General features: G+C 40.3%; 1 protein-coding gene across 7 annotated transcripts in view; it reads right to left on the bottom strand.

The window, feature by feature from the left end:
- DMTN (dematin actin binding protein) overlaps nt 1-20,400 on the bottom strand; it is a 1,900,252-nt gene that overhangs the window by 1,557,338 nt on the left and 322,514 nt on the right. The window lies entirely within an intron of this gene.

Below are 20,400 nucleotides of genomic sequence, written 5' to 3'. Positions count from 1 at the left end.
ACTCATCACTCATTAGACCCATTATAGAGTACAATGCCCCTTTTGGTATGTACCTCACAAGACATCTACAACAACTGGAAAGGCCACAGAAATACCTCACATATCGCCTACTCAGAGGTGATCTCTGCCTAACATACAAAGCTATGTCAAACCCAGAGCTGTTGGACATGCTCCACTTAAAGAAATCCCAATTCCTCCGAGCTACACGCTCTAAGGACCTAAACCTTGTCACCACAATAAACAGAACATGCTGGAGGGATAGATTCCTGTCCCAGAGACTTCCCATACTCTGGAACAAACTACCTGTCTATATCAAACAAAGCTCCTCATTAGCACTCTTCAAGGAAAATCTTGATGATCGGATGGGAGATAGGAAATTCACCCCGGGGATCACTTCTGTGGCTCTGCTTGACAGGGGCACAGGAAAATAATTTTCTTGAGTGGCAAAAGCCAGGGTACCTTTGGCTATGCTTATATAGGCCCTAGGGCCAATAGCCTAGTACCTACCTATGAGAAAATCTACTGAAGTATTCAAGGGAATTGTGGGAAAAACAGAAGATGGGTAAAGGTTAAAGTAGGGATAGAGAAGTGCAAGATAGTTAAGGCATTTAAAATAGTAGATTATATAGGTTCACTACATTCTTCTGCCTGCAGTCAAAGCAGGCAGGTGTAATGTAAATATAGGCAAAATGGAATGATATAGGAGTTACATATGAAAATATCTTACAGGTAGCACATTATTAGTTATACCGTATGGAAAACAGTAAAAAGGAACCCAAAAGAAGGCAAAAAAAAAAAAGTTCAGATGGCAAAAAGAAAATAGAAGCTTAACAGAAATGTAGTCAATCTGACAATAAAATCTATACTTACATAAAACATGTATTTCTCCTACATGCAAGCATGTAGTTATTCTTTATATGGTAATTAAAAAAAACGTCAAAATTACAAGCTTGTAATTTCAGTAGATGACTTGGGTTATACTTAAATCCTTTTAACAAAGAAAAAAAGTCACATAAAAATGCAAGAATGGAGAGCAAACAGACCATTCTCACCACAGTCCATCTATCAAAAGAAATGCACTGTACACAGCGCCCCCTGCAGTCCTGTTCTATGAGCACATAAGTGTATTCTTATCCCACCCAACCCCTGTGAACACATAGTGTATACAGTCCTCGTCCTCCTTTAGTGCAGCACATACCTGTGAAGTACACCTTACATGTACCTATGGCACACACTACAGGATAATACGCTCCCCCCCCATGCCCTCATTTGATGGCCCCATCTAAAGTACTGAACTTAGCACTATGGAGAAGTGTCTGTGCTAACCATATTCCTGAGTATGTGCATTGTGAACAGCTGGCATATGTCTGATTTTAATATTATCAGTGTAGTGCAGGATGTCAACATAGTCTATATAGTAAAATGGCCCACCTTACTCTTGTTATACAAGGGCAGGGTGCTGCTGAATGCCTGGGGCTACTTGACAGAATGGTATGTCAAAGTTTCCATAACATGACAGAGGTTGCAAAAATATATATCCCTATCTTGTCCTGCTAAGAAAAAAAATACTTGGTGTCTAACTGTTCTTTTAATAGGTTTGCAGGGATAAAATATAGTATTCCAAGACTTCTAGGTTCAAGAAACTGGTCATATCCTATTGCCACTGTCACATTTCTGACTAGGAGGGGACAGTCTGCATTTCTCTCTCTACTAAGATCTATGAGGCAGTAAACAGTAGCACTGATAATATGGTTTTACAGATCCCCATAATGTATTGTTTCTGAACAAAAGTACTTTTTGTTACATAAATAACTGGAATAAATTGCAGCTTTTCACTAATCAAGAAGGTTACACAGAGTCTCTACACAAGGCTTGCATGTAAAAATTTGCATGCAAATATTGGGTAACTACACAGCAGGTGTGTACTGTTTATTACCATAAATTAATAACACTAAGACTAAAACAAGTTCAAACAACAATCATCTTTAATAACTGAGCCACAATGATACACAAGTATGCACAGCAACTGAAAGCCAACAAATCCATTTATAAGATTTATTTTCAAAACCGTTTCCTTATTCCAGCCAAAAACACGAGTGCTATGCTAGTCAGAGAAGGTCAGGTAATTACTTTCATGCATAATTCATAAATTACAGTTTCTGGCCTTAACTTCCTGATTCATTCAGCCAGTATCTATATTTCATTCATGCTTTTTATCAGAAACCTCTAATGTTATTCTGTGGGGAAAAGTTTTTTCTTCTTGCACTTGAGTAGCTACCTATTATTAACATTGCCTTTATAATGGGGCTCGAACATATTGGACTGGAGTCCAGGAAAGTCACAGCTGCAGACTTACATTACCAAACTGCTTTCATTCTTTACTTCTCTTTTGGGGTTGAGCCTGAAAACTGGTCAGTATAAATCACTGCACTACCCAGGAAACAAATATACATAAATAAAGCAATCATTTCTTGAACATGATGACAAATCTTTCTCTGCACATTAATGGTCTGGCTTTTAGGGACGGATTTTAGAAGACTGCATCAAGCAAGGCATTCCCTCAACAATTTAAACAAACTGGCTCACAGTAAATATGCCAGCATTGTTAAGTAATACATTTTATTTTATTTATATGGCATTTTTTGCTCAATGCATTTCTAAAATATATTATTTATCAACATGTTTTACAGTACAGCTGTAATTTCCAAAGCATTGCACACATGCACAGATGTATGCATACACATTGTTAGCATAGTGGCTTGATGGACAGATTGATGCCTCACAACCCCAGGGCTGAGAGTTCAACCCTGATTTTCAGTTATGGTCTGTGTGGAATTTTGCACACTCACCCTTGAGCCTACACATTTTTGTTCACATTTTTTTCTCGTTATACAGTTTATTTAAACTGGTGGATCAGCATGGTGGTTTGCTCTTAAACCTCCCATTATATGACTTTAGTAGCGATGACCCGGTCAAGATGCCTATCTATGTGGGAAGAGAACTCCTTTTTACAAACAGCAGCTATGCTGGTGTTTGGTCTATTGATGTTACCAGTGACTCTGGATAGCTCATCATAGAGTTTGAGGAAGTTAGTCCTTTTATAATGCCTGAATTCAGAATTATTGACAGCAGGAGTTCTGGAGAGTTTGAAAGAGAAGATTATATGTTTATGGTCAAAGTTAGCCAGGAATGGATAAACTATAGGAGTGGCATGCATAGTGACTATAGTAATTAGTACCAGGTAAAAATATTATGTCCTCTTATTCCTTTGTTAATGTAATCTGTACAAAGAATTTTTATTTATTAAGTGTAGGAATATCTGGACATACCCAACTTAGGAGTTATAGAAGCTTCAATATATTGATAGATAGATGAACTGTCCCCATTATAAAGGCAATGTTAATAATAGGTAGCTACTCAAGTGCACTTAGAAATCTTATATGGTCATCAAGGGACATGGAGAGTGTCATTTAGCATGTTATAAGTTGACAATTTGTGCTGTTTAAGGTAAGTTGGAGTTAGACCTACAAACTGAGCTCATTAAACTCAAACTTACCTTAAACAAGACAAGTACAAGCTTCTAGAATACTTCTAGAATCCAGCCCTTTCCAAAAAGCCATAGAAGAAGCCAAGGTCCTTGTAGAGTGGGCCTTGACCCTGCCTGGAACAGATGTGTCATGGTGAATGTAACAAAAGGTAATATCCTTAGAGAACCATATGGAAATAGTCTGTTTTGTCACTGGCTGTCCCTTCTTAATTTCACAAGAAATGAACAATTGATCAGATGAGCTGAAAGATTAAGTTCTGCCAAGACAGTACCTGAGCTATCTGTGGACATCCAAAGTATGGAGTATCCTTTCTCCTTCATTTTTAGGTTCAAAGCAAAAAGTAAAAAGGTCACAGAGACAAACGAATTAGTAAAAACTACAAGAAAAATCTAGCCATGTCTATCTTGTAGTTTTTCTGTGTGACCTTTTTACTTTTTGGTTTGGGTATTAGTTGGGATATTTTGCAGACACATTAATGGTTATGGACATCAGCTGGGCATAAAAACCCTGTGTTTCTAAACTACAGCCAAACAGTCCACTTATGCTGTGCTGATGAAGTCATAAGAAGCCTGAAACATATGGTCACAGCTAGTGGGAAGTGACTTTATTGACCTGAATGTATCCACAAAGACTTAAAAGTAAAAAAAAAAGTCATGGACATTCAGAAGCCATATAGCTGAAACACTTGATGTCCTTAAGGGGTCATATGCATATATCCCATGGGGTCATATGCATATATCCCGTGGGTTCTCATTTTTAGATTCAGAAAAAGAAAAGAGGGAGATGGATAGTTTGAATTAAAGTAAACTCAGAAACCACTTTAGGCATAAAAGAAGAATTAGTTCCCAAAGAAACCCTGCCCTTGTAGAAAATAAGGTAGGATTGACTCACCATAACAGCTTGCAAATCAGATACCCTTCTTGCAGAGCTCATTGCGACCAACAAAACTGTTTTCCATGTTAACAACCTCAAGTCAGCCAGAGTAGCTGGTTCAAGTAGAGCAAGTGTTAGTTTCTGTAACACAAAATTAAGACCCCAAGGAGGGGACACCAGTTTACTTGGAGGAGGAAGATCCATGGGTAGTCATGATGAGACAGCCAATAAATAAACCTTGAGAGAGGAATAAAGTCCATAGGACAGTAACTCACACAAATATTGTAAAACCAGAGGACAACTAGCTCTGAACGGGTGCTGATTATTTTGTTGGCACCAAATGGAAAACCTTTTACATTTGCCAATATATGATTTTCTAGTAGCAGGTTTTCTTGCCTCCATTAGTACCTGTGCACATCCTCAGAAAACAGGTGTCTAAAAGGAATTAAGTCCCTACCATCCAGGTAGTCAACTGAAGATAACTGATGTCAGGGTGCATCAAGCACCCCTGTTCTCATGCGAGTAAATCCATTCCATGAGGAAGACTGCGATAACTGGCTGTAGCCATTTCCAAAAGAAGGGAAAGCCACAGCTGCCTGTACCAGAAGGAAGTCACCACAATAATACTGGTGGATTCCTTCTGAATCTTCAGAAGCACCTTGGATATTAGTGGAAAGGTTAGAAAGTTATAAAGGAGCATTCCTGTCCAAAGAACAGAAAAGGCATCTGTCTTCCAAGCCTTCTTGCATGTTATTCTGGAACAGAATTTTGCCAGTTAATTGTTCAGAGAGGAGGCAAAAAGGTGTAATTGAGGAACTCCCCACAGGTGGATCAAATCTTGGAAGACCCCAATCTACTTTGCATTTGTGAGGGTTTGCCCTGGTCCTCTTCAGTTCGTCTGCCACACAGTTTTGCTCTGCCAGAATGTAGGATGCCTGTAGAGTGAGCTGTGAAGCTATATCCCAAGCTAACGTGGCTAATCTGCAAAGGGGGGTAAGACCTGGTTCCACCTTGCTAGTTGCTGTACCACACCACTGTGGTATTGTCTGTAACCACCTGAAGAGGTCCCAGTGATCAAAGATGGTTCAGGGAATTAAGTGCCTTAATCAGAGCAAGCATCTCCTTGGAGACTTATGTGCTTGCATCTAGACTTGATGTCCCACACCCCCTGCACTTTTGTCTCTCCTGAAACTGCTCCCCAAGCAAAGTCTGATGCATCTGTGGTGACTGACTGCTTTGGAGCAGGATCTGTTGTCTCCACCAAGTGATATCTCTTCTGACAAACCCTAGTACTGGGATCTGAAACAATAAAATGGTGTTGATGCTGGGAGCAATGAGATTTCAGATACCATTGTATCTTTCTCATGTAGAGTCTCACGAAGGGTATTATGAGAATCATAGATGCCAAGGAACCCAAAATCTGATGTCCGGGTGGAAAAACTTAAAAAGAGATCTAAATAAAGCTCTATTTTTCCTGTGTAAGAAAAGCTCTTTGAACTGAGGTGTCTAGTTGACATCCCAGGAACACAATCCAGTGTGAGGGAGTCAAGGAAGACTTTCGAATTTCTCTTGGAACCCCAGCTTGTGCAAGAAATCTCTTACCCAAGAGAGAAATTCCCGACATTTTGAAAAAGGCTTGGCAAAAATAAGCAAGTTTTCTAAATACAGAAAAATGTGGATCTCCTGTAGCTCACAATGAGCTATAACTGAAGCTAAACACTTTGTGAACACTCTTGGTACAGTAGATAGTTCAAAGCTTAAGGCAGATAACTAATAATGTGATCCAGACACACAAAACCTTAAGAAACGCCTGAAGTCTGGATGAATAGGAATGTGATGATAAGCATCTTTTGAGTTTACTGTTACCGGGAAACTGGAAAGAAGAAGAGGAAACAGGTTGTGAAGTGACATCATTTTGAATTTGGGCAATGTCACAGACTGTTTGAGGAAAGAAACATCCATAAGTAGTCTTCAAGTGTTTTCTTTCTTTGGGACTAGGAACATCCAGGAATAAAACCCCTCTCCCCACCTGGGAATGAGGAACAGGTTCTACAGCTCCTTGGGACAGCATGTGATGTAAAACAGGTGGAAGCAAACCAGTCTTATCTGCAGGATGAGGAATGAACCCTGGAAAGGAGGAATTTCCTCCAACTGCATCTGTAACCCTGATGAATGATTTTCAGAACCCATTTGTCTGAAAAAGTCTGTTGTTAAAGAGAAAAATGGAGATTCAGACTTACTAAAACGGAAAGATGGCCAAGTTGGAAGGCAGTCACAATGTCTCTTGAATAGTCATTCAGACTTGAAGAGACTTGGTTTTGGGCGGTTTGAGACTTCTTTTTGGAACCTCCTTGCCACTTCTTAAACGTCTGTTTACCCAAATTCTGTTGAGACTGTTTATTATGTTTTCTGTTGAAATTGGAAGAGGAAAAATAAAATCCCCTGGGCAATTTGGAAAAGGAAGGCTGAAAAAACTTAGAGATTCCTTGGATCAGCTTGCCCCTTTCATCACAATTTTGAATCCCCTCTACAGCAGAGGGGGCAAACACTAAATCCCTATCAAAGGAAGAATTTAAAATATCATTTTAACATCATCTGGAAGGTTCTGTGAATGCAGCCAAGCAAACCATGACCCTGAAAGAAGTATCAAAGAGTCGCACACACACTGTAAACAATAAGTAGTGACCTGTGCAATAGAAGAAACTAGATTATTTAAAGCAGATATTTTTTCACAAGAAGAAAGTGTCGATAAAACATTCCACATACTTTCACAATATATCAGAATAAACTTTAACATATAAGCCTGACAATTTAAAATTCTGACAATTAATGTTGCAGAAGTATACACTTTTTTTCTAGATCATCAATAATTTTCCCATCCTTATTAGAAAGAGTAGGATTGGAATTAACTAAGTGCTTCGCAGCAGAGGAGTCAACTAAGGCTGGAGTTGCTGGGCCATGTCTGGGAATAGTGTATAAAAATGTAAAACACTAAGGAACTTCATACATCCTATCGGCCTTTTTAGGGACGGCTGGATGACTATCAGGAAAATTACATCCTCTTAAGCAAACAGTACATGAGGAATGGATGTAGGTTCTGGAAAATTCTTCTGTAGCAACTCACAGTACTTTTTCAGGGACTGAGAAACCTCAGAGTTCTCCCACTGGAAACACTGACATATTCTAGCAATAGTCTCAGAGAAAGAGAACCCCCCACAGGAAGAATCAGAAAGAGACCTCTCCTCTGAGTGTTAATCAGAAATTTGAGAAAAAACCCTGAATCCATCCCAGCATCTTCCTGGTCAGATTGAGAATCTTGAATCTCTTCAGGAAATGAGACATCTCGCTTTCTTTTACCAGAAATAAATGTACAAGAAGGATCAATAGTCTGAATCGAACACTAAGCCAGTCCCAGTAAACTATTCCTATCCAAAGAAAATTGAGGAATAGATACATGTTTGGTTTTCTGTTTCTTTCTGACAGGAAAAAATGGGTCCAACTGTATTACTAATGGTAGCCGCTTCTTCCCCACAGGTGGGCGCAGCATTTTGACACAACAGGGAAACCTTCCCTGTTCCTTCTCCCTGGACTGACAAGAGTGATTCTCCTTTGCCCACTGAGGGGACCATAGCAAAAACAGACGACATGGCTAAGCCCCGGTCAATAGTGGCTGTAAGTGCTACAACAGAGGCATCCAGGGTAAAAGATGAGTGGTCTTAGGTCCAACAAATGGCCACAGCAAAGTCATCTACCTGCAGCTGAGGCTAGTTGCTAGCCTGCTGTGGTGGCAGAGGCTGTTTGCTTAACTTGTTCTTTTTGTGGCTGGAAGAAGGACTGACCATAACAGTGACAATATGTTCCATGGTCAGGCCAAAAATATTGTCTATATCCTGGGGAAAACAAGCAACAATGCCAGTAAAACTACAAAAGTTACTTTTTTGACAGAAAAAACATAGTAAAATGTACTTTCAAACACTAGTGGAGACCCACAGTCTTAAAATAAACATAATTTTTCCACAGAAAATAGTTTAAACAGTTAGTTAACACTACTTTTAACCTGACAGAAACAATGAGTGCTCCATTTAAAAGTCCATTACAGTCTTCAGACATTCCGTTAAAACAAAACACTCCTAGCTTTAAAATAACTGTCCCAAAGAGGAAAGTAATAAAACATCAGTAAAATAAATAAATAAATAAATTAAAAATAAGAACATGGAAAGTTTTTCCCCAAAGGAAACTTATCTGACCAGATAGAGAAAGCACAAGCCAACCGTTAATAGTCTAAATCTTCAGGGGAGTGTATTCTTCAGTGGCAGTAAAGCTCTGAAGGACTTCACATCCAAACTTGTCTTTCAGCCAGCACAGCTCGAGCTACTTGACAGTTTGGGTACGTGGAAGGAGCCCTGATGCTTTGGAAGCCAACCAGCTGTTACAGCCTTGGCAGGATATAACCTATACAGCTAAGGCTACTGCAGCAGTGATCAATATGAAGAAGATTGTTAGCGATAGGTAGTTATTCAAATACACTTACAAATCTTATATGGTCATCGGGGTACATGGAGGATATCATTTAACAGGTTATAAGCTGACATTTTGTCTTGTTTAAGGTAAGTGGGAGTTAGACCTACAAACTGAACTAATTAGAAACTCCCACCTACCTTAAACAAGACAAACTGCTCAGTTTGTTGGTCTCTGTGAATCCTTCTAGAAGCGATGCTGTCCTTGACAAATCTGGAAATGCCACCACAGTTTCCATCTGACCTGAGTGCATGGTGCATGCAAAAAACAGGCATAGAGGAGTACTGTCTCTAAAATGCAACTGAGTCTCAGTAACTACACAAATATGCATGTCCTGCAGTTTCAGGAGAGCCTCAATATCAGGCAATTTGCCAGTGAGAACAGCCACCCTGATAAGGCCCACTGCAAGGATGGAAATGGGAGCATCGATAGCTGCTGTGTTGGGCTGCCCATTAGCCAGACTCTACCTAAAAAACACAGTATGGAAGCAGCAAGGACTGTACCCAGTGTGGAAGACATTGAATAAAGAAGTGAAGGCCATCTCTAGTAAAGCAGGTCAAACTTATCAATCTACTCATCCCATGCTGACACATACTGGACCCCCAGACCCCCCCCCCGAGTGACGCCACCTACTAAGCCAATTTTTAATGCCAATTATCATTTATTTGTATATATAGGTATCATTCTGGATGAAAGAAGGATTCCACTCTGAACCAGTGTCTTGCCTGCAATGGACATATGGGTAGAGAGATCTTGCATGTTTTTTTTTGCAGATTCCTATGTACCGTAAGTCATTCACATCCATATGAACTACCACTAGGCTGTAATTATATCTGTCTGATGAGAGGGACTTTAGAGCTCTTGTGATGTCACAGATGCTGTAACTGGGAAAAACAGTAAATTTAAACCTGCCTTTATCTTGTTAGTATGCTTGAGAATAGAGTTATCAGTTACTTAGATATTATAGCTTTTACTCACAGAATTTGAGGTATTAGGTGGCTTGTGTTCTACCGCCTGCTGACCCTTAACTATATGTGAGTATGGTGTTGATGTGTTGTGGATATGCTGAGACAGTCTTCTTATTCATAGTAGGCTTCAGTGGTGACCTTTTTTTACAGCGCCAGCATAAGTCAGCGTGGCTATGATGAGAAGTTAGTGATAGTGGGTGATACTCCCAGGCCATCTTATTAGTTGACGGGGGATACCTATATATTGCTTAGGTACTTGCACCACTCAGAGACTGAATGATTTGGGTCAAGTTAGAAGTTCATTGTCTGACAGCATATGACAGTTCCTACACTACCCGAGTCCCAACTACTACATATATGACAATAGAAAGGATAAAAGTTGGACTGCTATCCATGTTGTCCAGGGGGGTCTTGGATTTGATTTGGTCCAAGTGTTGAAACTATACTGTTCGTAGCCTGGTAGGTGTAAGAAAGATATTAAGCTAAGCGAAGGCACAAGTAATTCTGAGGAGCTGAGAGTGGTTTACTGATGCCACATATGTGGTTTATCTTTGGCCTGAACTCTAGTGGTCATTATGTTGCTGTACTTGCCTATATTTTTTCTTTCAATAATTAAGGGGCTTCACTGTGTGTGAAGTTTGAATTTTGGACCACAAAAAACTCATCTTACCACTTACCTCTTAGTCTCTCTCTTGCACGGAGGCCCATATCATGACCAAACTATAAGCCTCACTTAGTTGTAAACTTAAACCATGCTACAACAAATTTGCCAGACCTGCTTGTAAAACAACTTACCAGACCCATCACTGTTTAGGACTAAAAACACTTAACTGGATCGAACTTCCTCACCACCTATCTTATACCCAGCTCATCTTAACCCGTAAAATCATCTATACCCCATTTGCCTGCCCAGCAATTAGCCCCATACTCCAATTCTATCTAAGAAACTGTCTCCTTTGGTCAAATGATTAACAACTGCTTACCATCTACAAACCACAAAAGGCTGCTGGAGTCAGTCTCAATTCCAATAATGTAGCTAGAACCTGGAATAAAATTACTATATCAGTCAGGTCCATCTCACATCTGCATCTTTTCAAACCATTAGTAAAAGACGATTTCTCTGCTCCTTATCTGGGATATAGCTTCTCCTAATGTCCTTCATCACCTTCTTATCCCTCCCTTTAAAGCACTAAATCACTTAACCTGCTTTATCCCCTTCTTAAACCTCACTTTATTATAGTACTTAAACTACTGTACCTACTTCTAATTTAGCACAACCAACTTACCATTCCATTGCTATTTATCTATTAACCTCACTGTACTGCGTTTCTTAAATTGTTCCTACCTATCTTATACACCACTCTTCTAGTATAAATTCTCAATACAAAAAAAATTCACTGTCTTAAATTATACTCCTAAGAAACTCTTTCATTAATGTTAGCAACTTCTGCCATCCTCAGTGGAAACACAGAGACCAAACATTCTTCAAGAGCAAACAGATAAAATGTATTAATAAGCTGAAAGCTTTCATCTCACTAGTCTGGAAACTTGATCAAAACCAAACTAAAACATGAATTTAAAAAACAATATATGCAGCCACAAAACACCAGCCAATCAAAAACACTAACAGATGATGTTTGCAATGACATACAGTGAACCAATACTCAATATTAATGATTTTAACTTCAAAACAGACTGTAACATTCAATCCAGGGTTGGAAAAAGCATTTAACTTTAGTTGTCATATAAGTTCTTTATACACCAGTCTTAATTTCCAAGAGCCACCTTGTTCATTTGGTGTAACTATCAATGATGGAAAACAAAAACTTTTGAAAACTAGTACACATTAATGCATGTAAAAGCATTATTATCCTAACAAAGATTAATATCATGGCAGTGCTCATAAATTCTTTTTAAGTATCTTTCAGTTTGGTTTCCCCTCCTCAGTTCCATGCATAGAAGTTTGTGGTTCTCTTTGTAATCCTTCATTAATATGTTAAGACATAAAGAAAGCATTTGAGTCTCATGGTTGTACATATCTCTTTAAAGTTTTAAGATAATTATAATTTCTAGCAATAAACATAAACTATATCTTAAGAGATGTATAGAAATTCTAAAACTCAGCAAAAATTGTTCTTCCTTTTATAAATAATCATTAAAACGTATACCAGTCAAGGGTACCCTTATTGATTGTCTTAGCAACTGGACCTTCTGTTAATAACAAAATATCAAATGTAAATATTTAGGGCTCTGAATCTGGAAGATAAGAACTAAAACTATATGTGTATATCATTTGCACCTTAGTATTTCATATATAAATGGCGATATTTAATAATAAACAATCAGAATTTAGTGTGATGTCCAATTTAAAATTTAACAGCAGTAAAACAAATACCTGGTATAATAAACACTGTTATAGGTGGGAATTCAAATAACACTTAAGAATTACTGAGCCAGCCATAGACTCTACAAGTAGAACAAATTATGCTGAACTTATTATTAATTTCAAAAACTGAATTTTTAATTCTAACAAAATTAATTTCACTTTTGTAGGTAGATTATTTGTCATCAAACTAATACTATTATTTAAGATATCACTTACCTCTCAAACTATTTATCTACTTTCCCAAACAATAATACAAGTCAAATTCAGAAAATGTTGTTAACCTTCATATGATATCTAGTAAGCCTAGACTAGTTATGAAAAAAATCTTAGGCTTATGGAAAAATGAGGTTCAGTTTTCAGGTACTGAATCTTATATATTATCTCCTACTTTTAAACACGTTTAAGTTAGTCCTCATTGCTTACAGACTTTTTAGAAAGCTGTCTGCAAGAACGTTCACTTAAATTTATGTAGCAACATATTTCAAATTCTACAAAGTAATTGAAAATATATAGACTTTTTAAAGCAAGCATCTTTAATATTCCATTCATTCTCCTACAGATACTTAATATAGTAACACAATTTAAATTCCATTTTTATATTATGTACATTAAAACACTTACTTGAAAAACTGAATTTTTACCATCTTTCCTGAAAATATCATTAATGGCTTTATTCGTTCATAAAATTATCAAAAGCATTAGTCAACCGTTTAATAATAAATGGTGTAATGAATTGTTAAACATTTTATACAAATGTAAGAAATGACTGGTCATATGTATAACACTTGATGGAGTGTATTCTTCCAGCAAAGAATTATCATTATAAAGGTCTTTCCCTTATAAAAGAAGTTATGTACTTACCATAACGTTCCATGAGAGTTGTTCATCGCGCCTTCATTCTTCACTGATGGGTTCAAAGCCGATCCCTCAGCTCCGAGTCGGTACCTACTGCAAAGTTCAAGGATTTCAAGTAGCTCGAGGCCAATCCCATGATGCACCTTGTGTTATCTCAGATCTTGTTTGCTGCGTATAATAATACCATATGTCATTGTATAATTCCAGAAGAGAGAAAGTATAGAAGGGTTGAGTGACCAGGAAGGATCTAGCACCTCGGTCTTCTGAGAGCCCAGGAGGGGGTACGAGGGAGGGATGAAAGAATGAAGGTGAGATGAACAACTCACATGGAACGTTATGGTAAGTACATAACTTCTTTATGTGAAGTTGTTCTATCTTGCCGTTCATTCTTTACTGATGGGTAGTGTCCCAAGCACCATTTACCTCGGGTGGCTCACGGGAGTATATTTCTCAGGACCGTAGATCCAAAGGAGGCCCTGTCAACTTTGTAATGAGTGATAAAGGTACGAGGTTTTGACCAAGTGGCTGCTGCGCAAATGTTATCAATAGGAAGTCTGGCAGAAAAGGAAGAGGATGTAGAAACTGCTCTGGTTGAGTGAGCTTTAATTTATGCTGTAAGGGCATATTGGGAGCTGAATAAGCAAAGGTGATACAATCAGATAACCATTTAGACAGAGTTGTTTTAGCCACTGGCACAGCTTTCCTGGAATCTGAAAATGAAACAAAAAGCTGGTCTGATTTCCTCAAGTCTTTTGTTCTATCCAAATAAAATCTGAGCTGTCTGTGAATATCAAGTTTATGCAGCATGTACTCTAGATTATTGCAGTGGTTGGGGAAGAAAACTGGCAAATCAATATTTGGTTGAGATTAGTTTCAGTGCAAACTTTGGGCAAGAAAGAGGGGTTTGTTCGAAGTTAGACTGTCAGCATGGAAAATCAAATAAGGAGGTTTGATGGACAAGGCTTGAAGCTCTGACACTCTGCAGACAGAAGTAATAGCCACTAAAAAGATGGTTTTCCAAGACAAAAATTTGAGGTCACATGAGGAAGCTGGTTGAAATGGAGGAAGAATTATGCGGGAAAGCATAAAATGTAGTTTCCATGGAGAAAGTACAGTTTTGTACCTACCATAAATGTAGATGTTCGAGTGTTCACACTGCTGCAGTCATTACACTTGGGTTATCCTGCCATCAGGCGGTCCCGCAGTCGGCCAGAGTTCCAAAGTCTTGGTCCGGCATCGGTTGCTGTCGCTTCTTCCCTGACGTCAGTGCGCCAGGGGTATATAAGATGCATCCAATGCCATTTTCTTCAGTTTTTCTTGCCCCAGATGTCAGGTGCCCCCAATAGGTAGGCAATACATATTGCTAATAAAAAATATACATATAAAATAAAAATAATACCTTCAGTTACAAGCAAATACACCACAAAGGTTGTATAGGATAGAAAGGTATAGATAAGTCCAGCTAGTTCAGAGGGGATGGAGGGAGGGTAACCTGAACTGCAGCAGTGTGAACATTCGAACATCTACATTTATGGGAGGTACAAAACTGTACTGTATTCATCGTGTTACACTGCTGCAGTCATTACACCTGGGTAGAATCCCAAAGCTAAGGTTGGGTGGCTGGTCTATAAAGAGTTAGGATTGGCTATGAGGCCCTGCAGAACTGCAGTGGCAAATCCTGCTCTGGATTTAGAGTAAAGAGGCAGGTGGTAATGCTTGGTAAAGGTGTGCACTGAACTCCAAGTTGCAGCCTCCAAAATTTCCTTGGTAGGTATTCCTCTGAGAAAGGCCGTTGAAGTGGCTGTTGCCCTGGTGGAATGTGGCCTAATGGTATTTGGGACTGATTTTTCATGCTGTGTGTAGCAGTAACGAATACAGTGTCCTATCCATTTCGATATAGTCTGCTTTGAGATAGCCTTGCCCTGTGATCCTACAGCATATGCTACAAACAGTTGCTCAGTTTTCCTGAAAGCTTTTGTTTTGTCCAAGTAGAAGCGTAGCTGCCTGTGTATGTCTAAAGAATGCAGATGTTTCTCCCCTTTATTCTGGGGGTTTGGATAAAAAGTTGGCAAATGGATGGTTTGGTTAAGAGCCACACTAGATATCACCTTTGGCATAAAGATAGGGTTTGTCCTTAAAGAAATCCTGTCCTGATGAAAAAATTATAAAAGGTTCCTCTGCCAATAATGCCTGTAGCTTTGTAGCTGTTTTCCATGATAAAAATTTTAGATCGGCTGTATTGGCTGGCTCAAAAGGTGGTAGGGTCAGTTTTTCCAAAACGAAATTGAGGTCCCAAGTTGGTGTTGGTGCTCTCCAGGGTGGTCTTATGTTTTTAGCCCCTCTGAGGTACTGCTTTAGCAAGGGATGAGAGAATAAAGGAGTATCCGTGTTGTAATGTGCTGAAATGGCAGAGGCGTGGATCTTAATTGATGAGAAGGACAGGCCTCTGTCCAGCATCTTAGTTAAGTATTGTAAAATCTGAGGAATGTTTGGAACAAGAGGGTCAAGGCTTTGAGCCTGGTTCCAGGCGCAGAATCTCTTCCATTTTTCTGAGTAAGCTTTCCTGGTGCTAGGCCTCCTGGCCTCCAAAATGACATCCATAACAGCTTTAGAGAGAGGTGTTGCCTGTTTGACTAATGTATCTGCCATGCAGCCAGGTTTAGGGTTTTGAGCTGACCGTGCAGGATCTGATTGTTTTGTTGAGTCAGAAGGTGTGGAATTTGAGGCAAAATCCATGGTGGGCCTTGAGCCAAGTTCCTTAAGATAGGGTACCAGTGCTGGCGTGGCCAGTCTGGAGCAATCAGGATCATGTGTGGTTTTTCTTGTCTGGCTTTTAGGAGTACCTTTGAAAGGAGAGGCAGTGGCAGGAAGGCATAAACTTTTAGGTTTTTCCAGCGGAACAAAAGAGCATCCAGTTTCCATGCTTGTTTGTGATAAGTCCTTGTGCAGAATTTTTGTGGTTGGTAATTCAGTGGGGAGGCAAAAAGATCTATGTCTGGGCATCCCCATTTTTGCGTTACCATGCTGAAGATTTGTGGATTCAATTTCCATTCATGAGGGTCCATGATATTTCTGCTTAGATAGTTTGCCAGAGTATTTTTCTTTCCTGGCAGGAATTGTGCTTGCAGGTGAACTTGATACGTTAGAGCTGTGATCCACAAGGTCATGGCTTGCCTGCATAGGGGATAAGAATGAGTGCCTCCTTGCTTGTTTATGTACCACATTACTGTGGTATTGTCTGTCTTTAGTAATAATTGTCCTGGATGCAGAAGGTCCTTGAAAGCTGTTAGGGCATTTTGAACAGCCAACATCTCTTTTTGATTGATGTGAAGATGCATCTGGTCTGTGGTCCACTTGCCCTGAATGCACTTCCCTGCCATGTGTGCTCCCCAGGCGTAATCCGAAGCATCTGTTAGAGTTTGCCTGGCTGTGGGTTGGGTAAAAGGCTGACCTTTGTTTAGGTGACATGCCTGTGCCCACCATCGAAACTCCTGTTGTAGGCAGGGAATCATTGGTATTACTGCTTCTAAACCGTGAGAGTGTTGAGTCCAAACACTTTTTAGGTACCATTGTAATTTCCTCATATGCAGTCTGGCATATGGTATTAGTAGTATGCAGGATGCAATGAATCCCAGGGCCTGCAGAATTTTTCTTGCAGGGAGATGGGACTTTTTTGCCAGTAATATTGAGTTAGTTGAACTTGTCTGTCTGGCGTGAGGTAAGCCATCTGGGCCGTTGTATTTAAGCTGGCACCCAGGAATATAATCTGTTGCGAGGGCACTAGTTTTGACTTCTTTTTGTTTACTGTGTACCCTAGAGAAATTAGCAACCTTTTTACAAATGCCAGATGCTGTAGAAGAATGTCCTTTGTCTCTGCTTGAATGAGGCAGTCGTCCAGGTATGGATATATTTGAATTCCTTTTTGTCTGCAAAATGCAATTACTGGTGCCAGGCACTTTGTAAAGACCCTGGGTGCAGTAGATAAGCCAAAGGGCAGTGCAGAGAATTGGTAGTGCATTGTACCAGCTTTGAATCTGAGGTATCTTCTGCAATTCTGTCTGATAGGGACATGCAGGTATGCCTCTTTGAGGTCCAGAGTAACAAGCCAAGCCTTCTTGCCCAGCATGGGTAGAAGCTGCTGTAATGTCAACATTTTGAATTTTGGAATAGCCAGGTAAGTATTCAGAATTGAAAGGTCTAGTATGGGCCCTCCAGGCCTTGCCCTTTCCGGGGACCAGGAAGAGTCTTGAGTAAAATCCTTGTCCTTATTCCTGTTGTGGTACTTTTTGAATAGCTCTCATGTCCATGAGGGCAGAAATTTGTTTTTGTGCCTTTGCCCATTGATTTTGCGGCAGGACTGGCATTCCTTTTAGCCTTGGTAAAGTATGAAAGTGGAACCTGTAACCTTGAGACACAATATTCAGAACTCATTTGTCTTGGGTGATTGTTTGCCAGTTTTGAGAAAAAAGTGCTAGTTTTCCCCCTAAGGGGGCTTCCAAAAGGGACGTGCTTGGCATACGAAGGGGAAAGTCATTGTGACTGTTTCCTGTAAGGTTTAGACTTGTCCCCACCTCCTTTTGGGGTTGAGGTGCCCCACTGTCATTGTCTGTTTGAGCCTTGGGGTTGAGATCTGCCTCTTGGGTGTCTGTATCTGCCTCTCTGTGGCCTGTCTGACACTGGAAAGGACCAATTCTTTGTTGGCCAATTTCTGCTAAACAGAGGTGGCTGTACCTGTAAGAAATCCTTGACTGTTTGCATAGATTTAGCTTTATCCTCCATTTTCTTTAACACCTCTTCTGCCTTAACACCAAACAAGGTATCATGCTGTAAAGGAGCATCCAGTAATTTTGCCTTAACATGATCAGGTAAACTCTGTTCTTTTAACTAAGCATGTCTTCGAATCACAGAACCTGTAACTGCGGCTTTACAAGAAGCCTCTAAAGAATCAAAACCACATTGCAGAGTATGTTTTCCCACCTGTTCAATTGCATGCAATAAATCCTGCATTTCTTTACAATCAGAAGCTTCTGAGCTTGCAAGCATTTTCTGTTTTAACTGAGCCATTAAACATTGTTGGTACTTAAGCATGTGAAATTGGCAATTTAAAGCTCTTACTGCTAAAGTTGCAGAAGTGTATACTTTCTTCCCCCATCTATCCAAAGCTCTGGAATCTCTGTCAGAGGGTACTGGATTTTTTTGCAAAGGAAGCCTTAACCCCTTTTGGACCCTGGGAAATAGTTTCTGGATCAGCAAAAGGGTTTTTGTAAAGAAACTTGTGAGAGTCCGGGACTCTATAATACCTGTCTGGCTTGGCTGGAGCAGGGGGCAAAGAATCAAGAGATAAGCTGGATTCAGAGAACACATCATCCACAATGTCTAGCACAGGCGGAATAGCCAGGGGCCTGTGCTGAGGCAATAAAAGGAAATCCCTGAGCCTTTTCTTGGCTTCTGAATCCTGACTTTCTGAATGGAAATGCTCCCTCATGGTATGTAAAGTTTTCCCAAAAGAATAATCCTCAGGGGGAGAGGCTGAAGGGATAGATTCTTCAGCATCAGAGTCCTCATGGGGGTAGAGAGTATCCCTGGTCTGAAGAGGAATCAGAGGAAATGGAAACCTGATCAGAGGAATCATAGTCTGTATCCTGCCTAGGCCTTTTCTCAGGAGGGGGATGGGAACCCCTGATTAGAGTAATGAGGTCTTCGGCCATTTTAAGCATCTGTTTCTTAGGCATGGAGGACTGTCCAGGAGAATGCTGTACTTGTTTCTTTGTCTTTAATGGTACCTTTGCCTTGGCTGTTGTTTTAATGGTAAGTTGTGAAGGTCTGAAAACACCCTCAGAAGCCGATGCCTGCTCAGCGGCTCCAGACCCATCTGAGGGATTAGTTTCCATAGGCCCAATACCTTGAGTTTCCAGAGGCCTAGTTGTCTCCACGTGGGAGTCGGAAGCGGCCTGTGGCTCTGAGGTAGCGGGTGTCAGGGGCTGCGCCTCACTGAGAACCATCGAACCGGTGACTGGTCTAGAAGAGGTTTCGTCATCGGTTTTGGACCTCGGATGCCTGTCTTTATCCTTGTCTTTGCGTTTTTCGGTATTGAGGTCGTCGGTTGATCCGATGGCATAGTATAATTGAACCTTCAGCCAAAGTAGTGCAAAGCAAAATCAACACATCTTTTTATAGTGCGTTTGTTAAATCTAGCACAAAACTGACAACTAGTGACGTCGTGATCAGGGCCTAGGCATGGAATACAGTAAGAGTGGAAGTCCTTATGAGGTATTTGCTTACCACAGGAAATACAATTATGAACTTTTTCTGACATCGGTCTGAGGCAAGAAAAAAGTTTCCCCAATGGGGTACTTAGCTTTACTGAAGACTTCGGATCTGAAATTCGACTTCGAAAATCTCAGGAGTCGGCCGACCGGCACTTGCGAACTGCTTCTGCTTCGGGCACCGCACGGCAAGAAAGACTGGGGAAAATGGCGTTGGATGCATTTTATATACCCCTGGCGCACTGACATCAGGGAAGAAGTGACAGCAACCGACGCCGGACCAAGACTTTGGAACTCTGGCCAACTGCGGGACCACCTGACGGCAGGATAACCCAAGTGTAATGACTGCAGCAGTGTAACACGATGAACATCAGGGAGATTTCACAGGTGGTCTAATATGACAGGTCCCTTTGAGAAAGGCTTTGGATAATTTGTGTAGCATAATATTCAACCCTTCGAATCCAAGATGAAAGTTAAGAGATGGCAGCAAGTTGAACACGGACTGTTGCTGCTGCAGCTCCTTTATTGAAGATCATGGTCAAGAACTCTAGTATAGAGGCCATAGGGGCTTGGTAAGGATTAATATTGTTTTTAGAGGCCCATATAAAATATTTTTTCCATTTGCTCAAGTATAGCTTCCTCGTAGAGGATTTATGAGAGGATAGGAGAAATTGCTTCATCTCATTGGAAAGGTTATGGAACCTGGCTATGATGGGAATTGGAGCAGCCAAGCTGTCAACTTCAGGGACTGCAGAGCGGGATGAAGTTCCCCCGACGAGTGCATCAGAAGGTCCAGAACTGGGTCCAGAATCCAGGGGTCCTCCAAAAGATGAAGTCGAAGGAAGGGGAACCAAATCTGATGAGGACAATGAGAAGCTATTAGAATGATAGTTCTTCCCATGGCTTTGACTTTCTGTAATACCTTGGGTATCAATGGGATTGGTGGGAATGCATAGAGGAGACCCGGGGGCCAATCGTGAAAAAGT

Source organism: Protopterus annectens, chromosome 9.part0, assembly GCF_019279795.1.
Source record: "Protopterus annectens isolate FY-2018-M chromosome 9.part0, PAN1.0, whole genome shotgun sequence".
NCBI lineage: Eukaryota > Metazoa > Chordata > Ceratodontiformes > Protopteridae > Protopterus > Protopterus annectens.
This window is presented reverse-complemented; position numbering and strand designations above follow the sequence as displayed.